Source organism: Drosophila subpulchrella, unplaced genomic scaffold, assembly GCF_014743375.2.
Source record: "Drosophila subpulchrella strain 33 F10 #4 breed RU33 unplaced genomic scaffold, RU_Dsub_v1.1 Primary Assembly Seq353, whole genome shotgun sequence".
Lineage (NCBI taxonomy): Eukaryota > Metazoa > Arthropoda > Insecta > Diptera > Drosophilidae > Drosophila > Drosophila subpulchrella.
This window is the reverse complement of record NW_023665576.1, coordinates 33,104-47,042: the sequence shown is the minus strand read 5'-3', so window position 1 is coordinate 47,042 and position 13,939 is coordinate 33,104. Positions and strand designations below refer to the sequence as shown.

The 13,939-nt window shown below is 41.9% G+C and overlaps 1 pseudogene; it reads left to right on the top strand.

The window, feature by feature from the left end:
* Nucleotides 1-1,578: 1,578 nt before the first annotated feature.
* Nucleotides 1,579-7,389, top strand: LOC119559733 (annotated as a pseudogene).
* The last annotated feature ends 6,550 nt before the right edge of the window (nucleotides 7,390-13,939 follow it).

Sequence of the window (13,939 nt, the reverse complement as noted above, 5' to 3'; positions counted from 1 at the left end):
CCGCCCCTCGGATAACGCCCAATTATCCCCACTTTCATCAGCACTAGCCCAAATATTTCAATTCTAATGAATATATAAAATAATCATGGAAGCCCGATGACCAGAGGCAGCTTAATTTCGAGTGTAATTAATAATTACTAACTATGTTTTAGTTTTTTTAATCAATCTAAATCATTGTTTCAGATAGCAAGGTTTATAAATTAGTTTTAAAATTACGTTACTATAGTTTTAGGATTTGTTATTTGTATTATTTATTATAATAAATGTGAATATTATTATATAACGAAACAATATACATATGTACAAGTATTTATTCATTTATCCTAAAAACACAAGTTTTCTAAAATTTTTTATTTTAATTCCATTTATTTCTATTTAATAATAAGGATAATATCCTTTTGAGCTTATAATATTTTTGTCATCATTGTAAAATATAATAAGTGTTGAGAGCAAATAACACACACAAGCTGAAAATAAACTTTCTGGCTATGAAAATAATAATATCAAATCCTAAAAGATACAAATTATTATGAAAATCCCTGTTTACAAAGATGCATTTTCCCAAATGGATTTAATACTATCCCATATCCCCATTCACCCTGTGGAGAAGCCAAATTTCGGATCCTAATTGTGGCAAAGCTTTCCCAAAATTAAGTTAACACGCACACCCACACGAAAATGTGTTAAAGCAACAAGAAATCTGCTCGGCCCCAACTTCATCGGCCAAATTGCAGTTGGCTAAGTTGTTAATGTGTCTGGGCTTAAAGTTGCCCAAAAAACAATTGGCGAAGGCGGCCCCCTCTCCCTCTCTCTCTCTCTTTTTTGGGGGACAGAAATCAATAATCAATAGTGAAGCGGAGATGCCAAAAAACGGCAAAGAGCCAAAAAGGCAGCTGCAATCGGCCAAAATGCAGCGCCAGAAAATGCAAAAGGATAAAATGAGCGAAATAGAGAGAGAGAGGTAGAGAGTGAGTGCAAGAGAGAAGGCAACGAAGAAGGGGATGCTGTGTTGTTTTTGGGGTTGGGGGAAATCACTCAGATTTACAGCTAGCATCCGTTTTGAGTGAGTTTCGCTCTGCCATTGCTCGCTCTCTTCTGCTCTCCGTGTAACGGCGGCTCCTCTCTCCTCTCCCCCCCGCCTTTCTTTTTCCTGCTGTGTTGTTGCACTTCTGCCATTTGTTTCTGCTTTGCAATTGAGATTTGAGATTCGAGTGGACCAGCTTTGAGTTCTTTTTTGGCGAGTGCACTATGAGGAGCAGATTTTCAGCTATTAGAAGAGCCCGCTGAGCACGAGTTTAGTCAGTTGTGCTCCGAGTCCCGAAAACGAAAGTCGCCAGCATAAACAGGCAGAGCCCCTAACAAAAGCAAAACCCAACAAACTCCAAAGGACGAAACTTAACTGCTATCAAAATAAATATTGCCTATTGAAAACCCACAAAACTTCGTGTTCGTGCTTGAAAAAAAAAAGTTAAATTCAGAAACAAAGGATTTACCCAAAAACTTACTTTTCCGCACATGCGCGAATTCCGCGAAAAAGAAGGCAAAAAAGCTAGCTAAAAAGCGAGGCCCAAAAAATAGACAAAAACGAAGAGCAAGGAGCCCCCACATCGCCGCTCCCCCTCGCACGCACTGTTCGTTGTGTGTTGGTCTAACGGTAACCGTGCCGCGGTCAAGCGAGAGCAAAAGAGAGAAAGAGGCCGCGACCTGGGAAAAAAGTTCCGTGCTCCCGGTTCCCGTTTCCCAATTCTCCCGGAGAATTCCTCTGGAGCGTCCCCAAGGTAAGTAAATGGGGGTACTACCATCTAGTATTCTCTGGCGTTTCGCTGAATATGACCTCCAATAAATCGTAAAAAACATATGCAGGTAGAAATCGCGAAAAGCTTTCAATGGATAAACAAATAAACAAGAATGGCAAATCACATTTGCGGGGGAAAATTAAAAATTGTTGAGGCATTCAGGAATATACACGGTTTTTGAGAGGTTTTACGTTCTATAATGTTGATAGTTTTACACAATTTTTTTGTATTTATTTTCTTTTTGATCTTTTAATATTTTGATTATTAATATTTCTTGAAATTTAAAAGTGTTCTATTATTAATAATCATTTTGCTCCATTATCTCAAGTCCCCAACTTTCTTCTAGTTCTTGTACTTCTGCCCTTCCTTGTTGTTTGTGGTCGAGTGCTTCTTTTTCTGTCTAACCTTAGAAACACAAACAAGAGAGCTCACTCACACACACACACACCGAGTGGTAAATCATTTGCTAAAAATGCAAACGGCAAAAATTCTAAAACAATATTTTAAAATCTGTCTGGCTTTTGGCCGATCTTTGGGTGAACTTGTTTTTTGCCCGCGCTGTCTGTTTTTGCCCAGAACTGCAGCGCATATCCCCCAGTCCCCCCTTAACCCCCTTAGACACCGCCCCTGGCCACGCCCCCCTCTACGCCTGACAGCTAATTTTATTTGTTTACATGTCGACTTTCATGTTGTTTTTTTTTTCGCCTTCCTGCGCCTCCCAAATCCCCCCCTCAATTTTTAGCATTTCTTTTCGCTCTTCTTTCGGCAAATGCATTTTCGACTTTTCTTTTTTAATAATTTAAATTTAGACATCGAACTATAATTCAAAGTCAACGTGGGCAATTTTTTAATGGCAAATAGTTTGGCACTTGCCAAAATGCATTTCAAATATAATAAATATGTGACGGCCCCTGGCGATGATTTTTTAGGACCATCATCTCATCATCGTCACAAGATCGGAACTTTGGCATAGACGACAGTTTTAATGTTTTCTGACAAAAAGAACCGAGCACAAATCAAACAAATGGGGCTTTGTTAGGCGCATAAAAATAAATATACACATATTATACGGGATATATTTATAAATCCCGAATGACATTGAATCACTTCAAAAGCAGCAGCAGCAGCAGCAGCACTGCACTTTTCCCCAAGCGAGTGCAGCTCCAAAAAGTTGCATTTTACCAGGGGCACAACAACAAGTTGTTCTAAGCCAACAACAATGGGGTATGCTATATAGAAATATACGTTTATATTTTCTGGCATATCCTGCTCTTGGCTTGCTTTTTGTACGGATTTTTCAACAAAAACATTTTTTGTGGCGCATTTTCTGCGTTTGCGAATTTTTCCATTTTTGCAATTTTCATGATATTTTTAGAGGGGTAAAAAGGGGGTGTTGGGGGGTGGCGGGGGGACCAAAAACGACTAGCACATGTTTAGTTTACTTTTGCAGTTTCGGTTGCCTGGCTGCACTCGTTGTGGCCGCACCCCCCTTTTCCGCACGCCCCTGCATGCCCGGCGTAATATTAATTTTACACTTGGCCTTTAGTTTGGCTTTGTTGCTGTTGTTGGGCATGGCACAAAAAAGCCCAGACGAAAGGCAAAAATTCTCTTTGTTTCTTTCATAGCCCCACTCACACTAACACCCACACCCACACACACGCACTGCAATTAATTTTGGCTTTTCTTTTTAAAAATATCCACAATAGCGAAATTAAATAAATATGCTAAGCTTCATTTTGTGTGCACTTTCTGTTTCCTGAACCATCAATTATGGCTAAGTATTGTAGATATTTTAGCTGCCAGATAGCACAACACCAACCCCATATACCATATACCATTTACCACCCAACCCCCCCCCCCCCCCCCCCCCCCCTTTTGCGTTTTGCGTTTTTAATAATATTTACTTAAAAGCACAAACAATTACCCAAAAATGCAGCAACTGCACAATTTTTCAGCGTGAAATTGGAAATTGAGAAATTGAAAAAAATGGGCAAATGCAGCGGAACAAAAAATTTTAATGCGAGAATTATTTGTAGAACTACGCAAATCAAAGTGAAATGTCTAGCGGAAAATTTGTTGCCAGGAAAACGTTTTTCTTTCGAAAACTTTTAGATGGGGATATGAAAAGGCATTAGAATTATTTAAAAAGTTAAGTGGTAGAGAGATTTTTAATATTTAAAACTATTTAATTTTAAAAAATGTGATACCTATTTCTATAAAGATGCACTTTACAGATTCCATACACTTTTGTATTCATCAAAAAATGCCCATGGAATATTATATTTTAGTATAGTTCGTGCCTTACTGAGATTTTTCCCTCCATATCCAAACTTATAAATAAAGCAATATATTAAATAAATGCGGTAATTAGGGAAGAATTCATGGTATTGCATATAGTTTAGTCAGTCCGGGCATTTGTTTGGCCCAAGGAAATTTCCCGCAGGTCTAAGCGACTCTGATCCGCTAATTTAGTTAAATCCCGCAATCCTTTTTGCTTTTTATTATTAAGCATGAAACTGCCTCCTTTGTTGCCTACTCCTGCTGTCAGGAGCGCTCTAGTTAATCCCTTATAGAAAACCTAGGGAAAATTCGCAGTTCGCTGCTAAGCTGGCCATCCGCTAAGCTCCCGGATCATCCAAATCCAAGTGCGCGTAATTCTTTTTTGTTTCGCACCAATTTTGTGCTCGTAATCCAGAATGGATCAAGCGATCCGTGATCCGCGATCCGCGAACCCCCGATCCTCGCAATTCCCAATCCGCGACCTGTACCTGACTTCCCGTCACCTTTCGCCCATCTAATCCTTGACGCGTGCGTCCGTCTACCTGAGCCGCATATAAGCCAATGCCTGTTGCAATTGCTTAGTCAGTCCACGAGTTTGTTAGCACAGCGACAACATCATCACACGACAACATCATCACCATACAAAAATCCCGAAAAAAATTTGGAATATACCTTGATAGAATCACAGCCAAAGAGCGGCCACGAAACGGTTAGGATATTATCCCAGCCATCACCGATTACCCGTTTTCCTCCATTTGTTCCGAAATCACTCAAATCCCGTTCAATGGGGGTGGGTGGCCAGCCACCCCTGGCTTGTGTTAGGGTGGTGCCGCAACAAAAAAAAGAAAAGCGAGGAAAAATAAAATGAAAAACAAGCGAAAAAAGCAAAAAAAGGAGAAAAAACTCGACGCAAGGCGCAGTGTTTGAATGGCCATACTAACCCCACTCTCTTTGTTTTTTTTTTCCACATTACAGCCGTCTAGAGCCGCCAAGATGCAGAAACTGGGAGACGACAGCCACGACCAACTACGAGCAGCACAACGCCTGGTACAGCAGCATGTTTGCGGCCAATATCAAACAGGAGCCGGGTCACCATCTCGATGGGAATAGCGTGGCCAGCAGATCCGCGCCAATCCCCTATACCCTCGACCAATCACCTGGAGCAGTTCCTCAAGCAGCAGCAGCATCAGCAGCAACCCATGGATACCCTCTGCGCCATGACCCCGTCGCCCAGTCAAAAACGATCAGAAACAGCCTGCAACACTACGATGCCAACTTGCAGCAACAGTTGCTGCAGCAGCAGCAATACCAGCAGCATTTCCAGGCAGCCCAGCATCAGCATCAATCACCATCATCATCTGATAGGTGGCTTTATCCCCTGACGCCACCGGGTCTGCCCAATCCCATGCAGCACTTCTATGGCGGCAACCTGCGACCCAGTCCTCAGCCCACTCCCACATTCCGCATCCACAGTGGCTCCAGTTGCAGTTGCCACCGGCAGCAGTAGCACCAGCGAGAAATTGCAGGCTCTTACACCGCCCATGGATGTCACACCGCCCAAGTCCGCCGGCCAAGTCCAGTCAATCGAATCAAGAGCCCGAGAAGGAGCACGACCAGATGTCCAACTCCAGCGAGGACATGAAGTACATGGCCGAGTCCGAGGACGATGATACGAACATACGCATGCCCATCTACAATTCGCATGGCAAGATGAAGAATTACATAGTGCAAGACCTGCGGCGTTGTGGCCATCACCAAGGTGGACTTTTGGGCACACACCCGCACCCACATGAAACCGGACAAGATCCTGCAGTGCCCCAAGTGTCCGTTCGTCCACCGAGTTTAAGCACCATCTGGAGTACCACATCCGAAAGCACAAGAACCAAAAGCCCTTCCAGTGTGACAAATGCAGCTATACCTGTGTGAACAAGTCCATGCTGAACTCGCACCGCAAGTCGCACAGTTCGGTGTATCAGTACCGTTGTGCGGACTGCGATTATGCCACCAAGTACTGCCACAGCTTCAAGCTGCATCTGCGCAAGTATGGACATAAGCCTGGAATGGTCCTGGATGAGGACGGCACCCCGAATCCCTCGCTGGTCATCGATGTCTATGGCACGCGTCGTGGGTCCGAAGAGCAAGAAGGTGGACCCATTGCCGGCGGAGGGAGTGGCAGCGGCAGCCGCAAGTCAAATGTGGCAGCTGTGGCCCCGCAGCAACAGCAGCCCATCGCAGCCCATCCAGCCAGCCACATCTCAGCTGAGCGCTGCCCTGCAAGGATTCCCTTTGGTGCAGAGCAAACTCGGCTCCCGCGGCGGCATCTCCGGTGCTCCCGCTGCCCGCCTCCCCTGCCAAGAGTTGTGGCCAGCGTGGATCAGACTCCCAGCCTGCCTAGCCCAGCCAATCTTCTGCCTCCCCTGGCCAGCCTGTTGCAGCAGAACCGCAACATGGCCTTCTTCCCCCTACTGGAACCTCAATCTCCAGATGCTGCTGCCCAGCAACAGGCCGCTGTCCTGGCCCAACTATCGCCGCGAATGCGTGAGCAACTGCAGCAGCAGAACCAGCAGCAGAGCGACAACGAGGAGGAGGAGCAGGATGATGAGTACGAGCGCAAGTCGGTGGACTCAGCCATGGATTCTCTCTCAAGGAACCCCCGTGAAGGAGGACGAGCAGCAGCAACCAGCCTCAGCAGCAACAGCCGCTGGCCATGAATCTGAAGGTGGAGGAGGAGGCCACGCCGCTGATGAGCAGCTCGAATGCCTCGAGGCGCAAGGGACGCGTCCTCAAGCTGGACACCCTGCTACAACTGCGATCGGAGGCCATGACTTCGCCGGAGCAACTGAAAGTGCCCAGCAGCAGCAGCATGCCCACTGCGTCCTCACCGATTGCCGGACGCAAGCCCATGCCCGAGGAGCACTGCTCGGGTACCAGCTCGGCGGATGAGTCCCATGGAAACGGCCAATGTGCCGCAGGCCAACACCAGTGCCAGTTCCCACGGCCTCCAGCTCGGGTAACAGCTCCAATGCCAGCAGCAACAGCAATGCGAACAGCAGTAGCAACTCTAGCAGCAATGGAACCACCTCAGCGGTCGCAGCTCCTCCATCCGGAACTCCGGCTGCGGCGGGAGCCATCTACGAGTGCAAGTACTGTGATATATTCTTCAAGGACGCCGTGCTCTATACCATCCACATGGGTTACCACAGCTGCGACGATGTGTTCAAGTGCAACATGTGCGGCGAGAAGTGCGACGGACCCGTCGGCCTCTTCGTCCACATGGCCAGGAACGCTCACTCTTAAGTCCCCCACACACCTTGTTATTATTATTTTATCACTATTATCACATTAATCGTTGTCCAGAATTGTATATATTCGTAGCCTAAGTTTTTCAAAACACTATTTTGTTGTCGAAAATTGTAAATAAGCCAATTAAGCCGCTAATTCTAGACCTAAGTTTATATATCTAATCCTAACTGTATCGAACTGTAGCCACCTTTCTATATGTCTCTCTATACTCTCTTGTATTTTCGAAATCGACTAAAAACCCTGAAAAACGGTTAAAAATTATCATAAATGCATGGAGAAACGTAAGCCTAAGTTTAGACTAATTTTTAAGTCAAGCGAGTCAAGCGAAACAACCAAACAAACAAAACCAACAGTCCAAAGTCAAATTAATAAAATATAGTTTATAACATATACATAAATGAGTATGTTTTATTAATATAAATATTTAGACTTAGTTTAACCTACGTATGTAGACACATACGCTCAATTCTCTTTCTGATATTCTCTCAGTATTTTGTTAGTTGAAAGTCGAAAGCAAAATCAAAATCGAATCGAACGAATTCAAATCAAATAAATACAATTTATTCAATATTATTTTACAAGTTTATCCTTTTATTTTTTAACCTTTGGCACTAATGACAATATTTTCGATGCAACTGAAACTGACGAAAGAAGAAGTACAAATTTAGAGATTTTTAAAGAGTAGCCAAGATGCACGCAATCTGAGCAACGGATCAAAATTAGTATTTACTCATTACAATCTAAGCCGAAGTCATAAAACGAATTTCGAGACTTAAGATGTGCGCCCAGTGTAATCCTTAAACAAATCCTTTTTAAGTAAATTAAAGTAGCCTAAGATTTGCCCACGAAATGTTTTTATGTAATAAAATAATAAAAGTTAAGATATTATTAAATATTTGGATGTTTCATTATGGTGTGGTTGATTTTAAATAGATTTTAGGTGTTCGTAATTGATAGTGGCTGGACAATACTAAAGTATGTATAATACACATTGTATATACAGGTTCTCGTAGTGTTTAAAATTTCGGAACTTAACTCTTAATGCAAGTTTTGGACTCCTTCCTTAATTCAGAACTCTCATTATTACATTGGAACTGGTCATTAATTTCTTAGTTCGTCGATTCCTAGGTATTCTTTTAGGTTGACTCCCTAAGACTTCTAACCCCAGCATAATTTCTCATAGACCGGGCGCAACCATATGTCCGAGGACTGACCAAGGAGAACTGTCAACACGCGATCTATACCATATGATTTATTGGAAACTGATCACCCACACCAAAAAAGTTACTAAAAAGATTGGGAAAATGGAAAAGAAAGATTCTTCTTTTCAAGTGAAGAACTGCTCCATCATGTGCTAAATACCCTGGTTGATAAGTGAAAATGGAAAAATACATACAAAAAAAATTTGTGTGCGGGGCGCAACCAAACAAATTGGACAATCTCTCCTCTCATTTCATATTTCTAGGCCTGAAATTTTGATGGATTATTGACGTTTTGCGTGAAAACGCACAATTCGCATTGCATATGAGAGGGGAATTATATAATAATGAAAAACTCATGAGCACGCGTTGGAGAATCGGAGGAGTGGCAGGAAGATGACGCAGCAAGGCGTCTCCTTTTGGGATCGGGGATCACTTGGGATCGATCTTCGGAATTTTGGGGTTGGCGCGCATGCGTCCGAACGTACTTCAGCCAAATGGCGCGTGCTTGGAGGGAAATTCTATTATCCCAGTTTTGGGTCTTGAGTGGAAACTCAATTTCATAAAAAATAGTTTTCTCCGGGCTGCTTCTGATTGGTGGTTGAATATACATGTTTAAAGAATGCACTTCCCTTTTATATTATTTCCATGTAAATTACGTTTAAATGCCGTTTTTTCCTCATTAAAATTTTTCAATTTCCTCAATAATTGATATTTATGGCTGAAATTAATTTTGATATGAGTCAAGGGTGAGTGCAGGGTCAAGATGATGTTTTTAGGCCCCCTGATCTTATCGCAAATTAGATTTTGCATATCCCCTTTAGATTAAAGCCAGAGACTGTATCTAAGGATCTAAGGATCCTTGCTCATTTGAGCGAAGTTAAGTTGGCAATTTGGCCTTGTACCGGATGAACTCTTGGCTTGTGGCCGCCGCAAGCGAAAGATGTTTATCGAGGGAGTCCCAAACCTCATTGTCCCTCATCCGAGCCAACGATCCCTAGTTTCTGGTTTTGTTCCTTACTTCTTATTTCAGCTTGTGGCTTTGTAGCATCTTTTTTCTTCCTGCTGCCGGTCATTGTTTGCGGAATAGACAAAAAAAAGCAGGAAAACAGGAGAGTTTCTGGCCACTTTTGTAACCTGGGAGTTCTTCCAAATAGTTCAATTGCCCGTCTGTTGACCATTTTGAAAGGTGTAATTTTGGTCCTGTTAGGGACTTCTCTTGTGTCCTTGGAGGCAGCTGTTTTGCTCTCCTTCTTTCCCAGCTATTGACTCACCTTTGACCTCCCTCAACTCTGATTGATCAGCAGGACACGCGTATGGCACGCTTTTCACAATACATAATTTGGGCTTTTAATATGTACCCCGTCTCCTTCAGCAATTATCAACCTATCCAAAGTCTAGAGAATAATAAATTGCACTTGGAAAAAGACAACAAATGTTTATTTACCTCCCTATAAATCAATACCACATTGCTTATATGTTTTTTTAAAACCATAAGCACAATAATCGTAAGACAATCTTTTAAAAAAAGTAACAATATAGGTAATTGAATTCAAATGTGATCTTTTCAGATCTTGGATCTTAGCATTGAAAGAGGAAAATCAAGGAAACATATATTTTAAAGAAGCAATCCTGTAAGAAATTACTTTCTATTATTACTAAATATTTTCCTCAGTGCATTTATAAATAATAACGGCTTGGGCATTTGTATATCCCACAGGGCTGAGCAACGCCATAAAATAGGGTATTTATGTTTAACCACCACCCGACTTCGCCATTTTTGGGATGGGGTTGTATTCCGGATTTGGTGTGGGTTACGGATTGAGTTTGGAAACGGTTTTGGTTTGGTTACAACGGTGCACAATTCGGTGGCCATTTTTAGCTGCGTTGGCACTAAAAATAACAGAAAACCAAAATAGCAAACATTGAAAGGGGAAAGGGGTTTACAAGGATTTTTCACTCACCCAAAAAATATATATTACTTAGGGGGTAGCATGTTGTGGGTGTTTGGTTGATTAAAACGCGCCCGGGGTGCCGATGGTGAAATGCAGGATTCGATGATTAGCAAACCACCCCGTCACCATTCTTCGACGAGCTGTTGATTGCATCAGTAAAAGGCGGCGCCCACATCCAGAGATCAGCAGTGGAATTACCGAAACGCTCCGGCTCCTTTTTTCCACAACTTATACGCATTTTAATTATGAAAATTGGGCAGGGGCAGGGGCAGGATCAGTCCGAGGGACCCGGATCAAGGGTATACGACTGCGCCAGCATCTGTGTGGGCACACCATGGGTTAATTACCGGCGGTGCGGCGATCCTTTCGACGTCTCAGGCGTGACGTCATGAGCGAGCCACCTTAAGGATTTGTTGAACCCCCGATAATTTATTTCTGTAAACAGTTTTTCACTGGAAAACGAGCCCAAAAGGTAGTCCTTTTGAGCGGGCATTCTTGTGCCTCGTCAACAGCTGACCACTGCTCGTCCCGCGAGATTGAGGTGGGTTGTAGCGAATTCTTAAGTGGCCAACGCCGCCGCTAACAAGCGCTAAGGATGTGCTGACCATCTGAGTTTTGGCATTCGGCCAATTTATGTGCCTGGCAGTGAATTACGAGGTTTGGACTGCCCATAATAGATCTTCCCAAACGCGTGGCCAGTATCTTACAGATACTTAAGGTTGATCTTTTACTCTCGTGGGACTTATTTATTTGTAAATAAGTTTGGAGAATGCAGCTATATTTTAATTTTGATATCTGTTTTTAAAAATAAAAAAAAAAAAACCATTAATCTTGTTTATTGTGAAAATTAAGAAATTATTGAAAACTGTTTAATTAAAGATTTTCTTAATATTTTACACAGTTCGGAACGATACAAATTTGAAAATTCAGGCTAAAATATAAAATGCTTTGAAATTAGACTTAAAGAAATAAAATAAACTTAAACAATTGGCTACGTATTTCACTTCTTAAAAAGATCCAACTGTTTTAAGGAAAAAACATATAATTTTAAAGAAATTGTTGTTATTATAACAAATAGTCATATTTTACTGCATTATGCATGCACAAACTGTGATGAAATACCATGATTTTCGTTTATTAGAAACATATTTCAATGGAATTTATATTTAACAAGCCCCTCCAATCCGGAGTAAAATATCCATTCAACTGGCATTATGTATGCCCACCATGATAGTTAATCATCCCAGTCGACAGCCATTTCACTCGACCACAAAATTTCAACTACAATTCAAAGGCATAAACCAAAAACTAATTGCAGCGAATCAGTTGGTGAATATGCAAAACTGTAGAAATTAAAGCCTATAAGATAATGATGATGTTGATGGTGGTGGTGGGGTGTACGTATATGTTGAATAGCCTTTGGAGATCCATGAAGGACCCACCAGATCCCATAGGAAATAAACAAAGCGGATAGCTAAGAAAACTCGCGACAGCAAACAGCGAAAGTAACAAAACAATTTTTACAGTTCGGCAAACAAAATGCGTCCATCGTGTCCACTCCACATGTAAATGGATGGAAAAAAGAGGAGATATAGGAGAAAAACTACGACGGATGGAAAAAAACATCTGCCCCTGATGGCACTTTAGTTAACGAAAAACACAAAAGGTTAAAAATATATGCAAGCGGACTGTGGCTTCCCGATAACCCAGTACACCATCGAATACCATCCTCAGTTTCCATTCCCATTCCACGCCATCGATAATGTCCAGCATCCGTTATGAAGAGACCGAAAAAAGGAAGTTGACAACATAGTGTGCCTCGGCCTCTGGATGTATATTTGTATTTTTCTACTTTTGTATCCGAGTGTGGGGGGTTGCACAGATACGAATAAGCGTGTCCTGAGAGTCCTTCACCCTCTGTATCCCATATTTGCACTATAGAAAGTCCAGCCGCTATATTCGTTTGGTCAGTTTGCTACAAACAATGCAGAGTATTTAGTGTGGGCCAGTCGATTGAATTCCCCGGATTCCATACTCTTCCAGCAGCCTTTACTTTTTGTTTGCCCTCGGACCACATCCACCAGATGCTATCCAGTCAACATAGAAATCATAGACGCCTGGGAGAGACCCAAGTTCGGAAAGGGTAAAATAAAAGATACAATCAGGGGGCATACTTTAATTAAAAGGGATAATAGTGTACAAAATATTTATTATTAACTCGCTGAATGAATCTAAGATAAACAGGACGTTCTATTTAAAATATATATCTAAATGGATCGTTTATTTATTAGTGTATAAAACATTTGTTGCAACCCCCCTATAAATAGTTCTATAAACAAGCGAAAAAAAATATTTAATAAATTTCGTTGATAAATATCTTAACTTAAGGAAACTTAATAAATAAAACAAAACACATATATACCTATATCTACTAGAAATTGTGTACAAATTTTATATTTGAGTAAAGGCTTTCCCTTTTCCCCCTAAAAAAAGAATGGGAACCCTCCCTAATCGAGCAATCAAAACCAATCAAATCGTAGCCAAAAAGTCAAAGCAACGCCTATTACACAATCCATATAGAGGAAATTTCACGCAAAAATGCGATTACCACCAATAAAAATATCACACAAAAAACACTTCTTAAAAACGTGGCAAAAAATCGAAACCCAAACTACCCAAATTGTGATATGGGGTGGGTACGGGAAAGCAAACCACCACCACCTTATAGAGAGGGTTGCAAAAAAAAACCGAATACGAAAACAAAAATGGAAAAGAACCCAGAGAACCATTTGGTAAATAGTTTCAATGGATCGATATATGTTTTTTTTTTGAGGGTGAGGGATGAGCCCGACATGTGAATAAAAAACAGGTAAGGTAAGGTTTTCCTACTTTTTTTTTTTGTGTAAAAGATACTTTTTTTTAGGCAACATGTGTTTGCTTCTTTGAAAAGATTTAGGATTCGGAAGCCTCTACTTTGGGTTTGGGTAAATCGACTTATTGGTCTTTGTGCTAGGTTCGAAGTGCAAAATGTCAGCTGTAGGGGATAGAGAAATGGAGTGTAATGTGAGCAATTAGAGGACCCCGAAGATGATGTATCAGTATCAGGACTGGTCGGAGGTTACAGGTGCTAAACGATACTTCAGAACAAGTTGTCAACGCTTGGATGCTTGATGGGCGGATATGGGTCTCGAGTTTCCGTTAGTTGTCCACCAAGGAATCAAGTTCTAGGTCAGCCCAAAATCCACCCTCCTCCCATTTGGCTTGCGTCCTCAAATGAGGACATCTGGTAATTGCATGATTCACTCTCAGTTTCAGCTGTTTTCCCCCACAATTTCCCCTTTTCCCTGCAGGTGCTCAGTCCACATCCATCAATAATTTACGATTTGTGCCTCTTCTATTTTCCGAA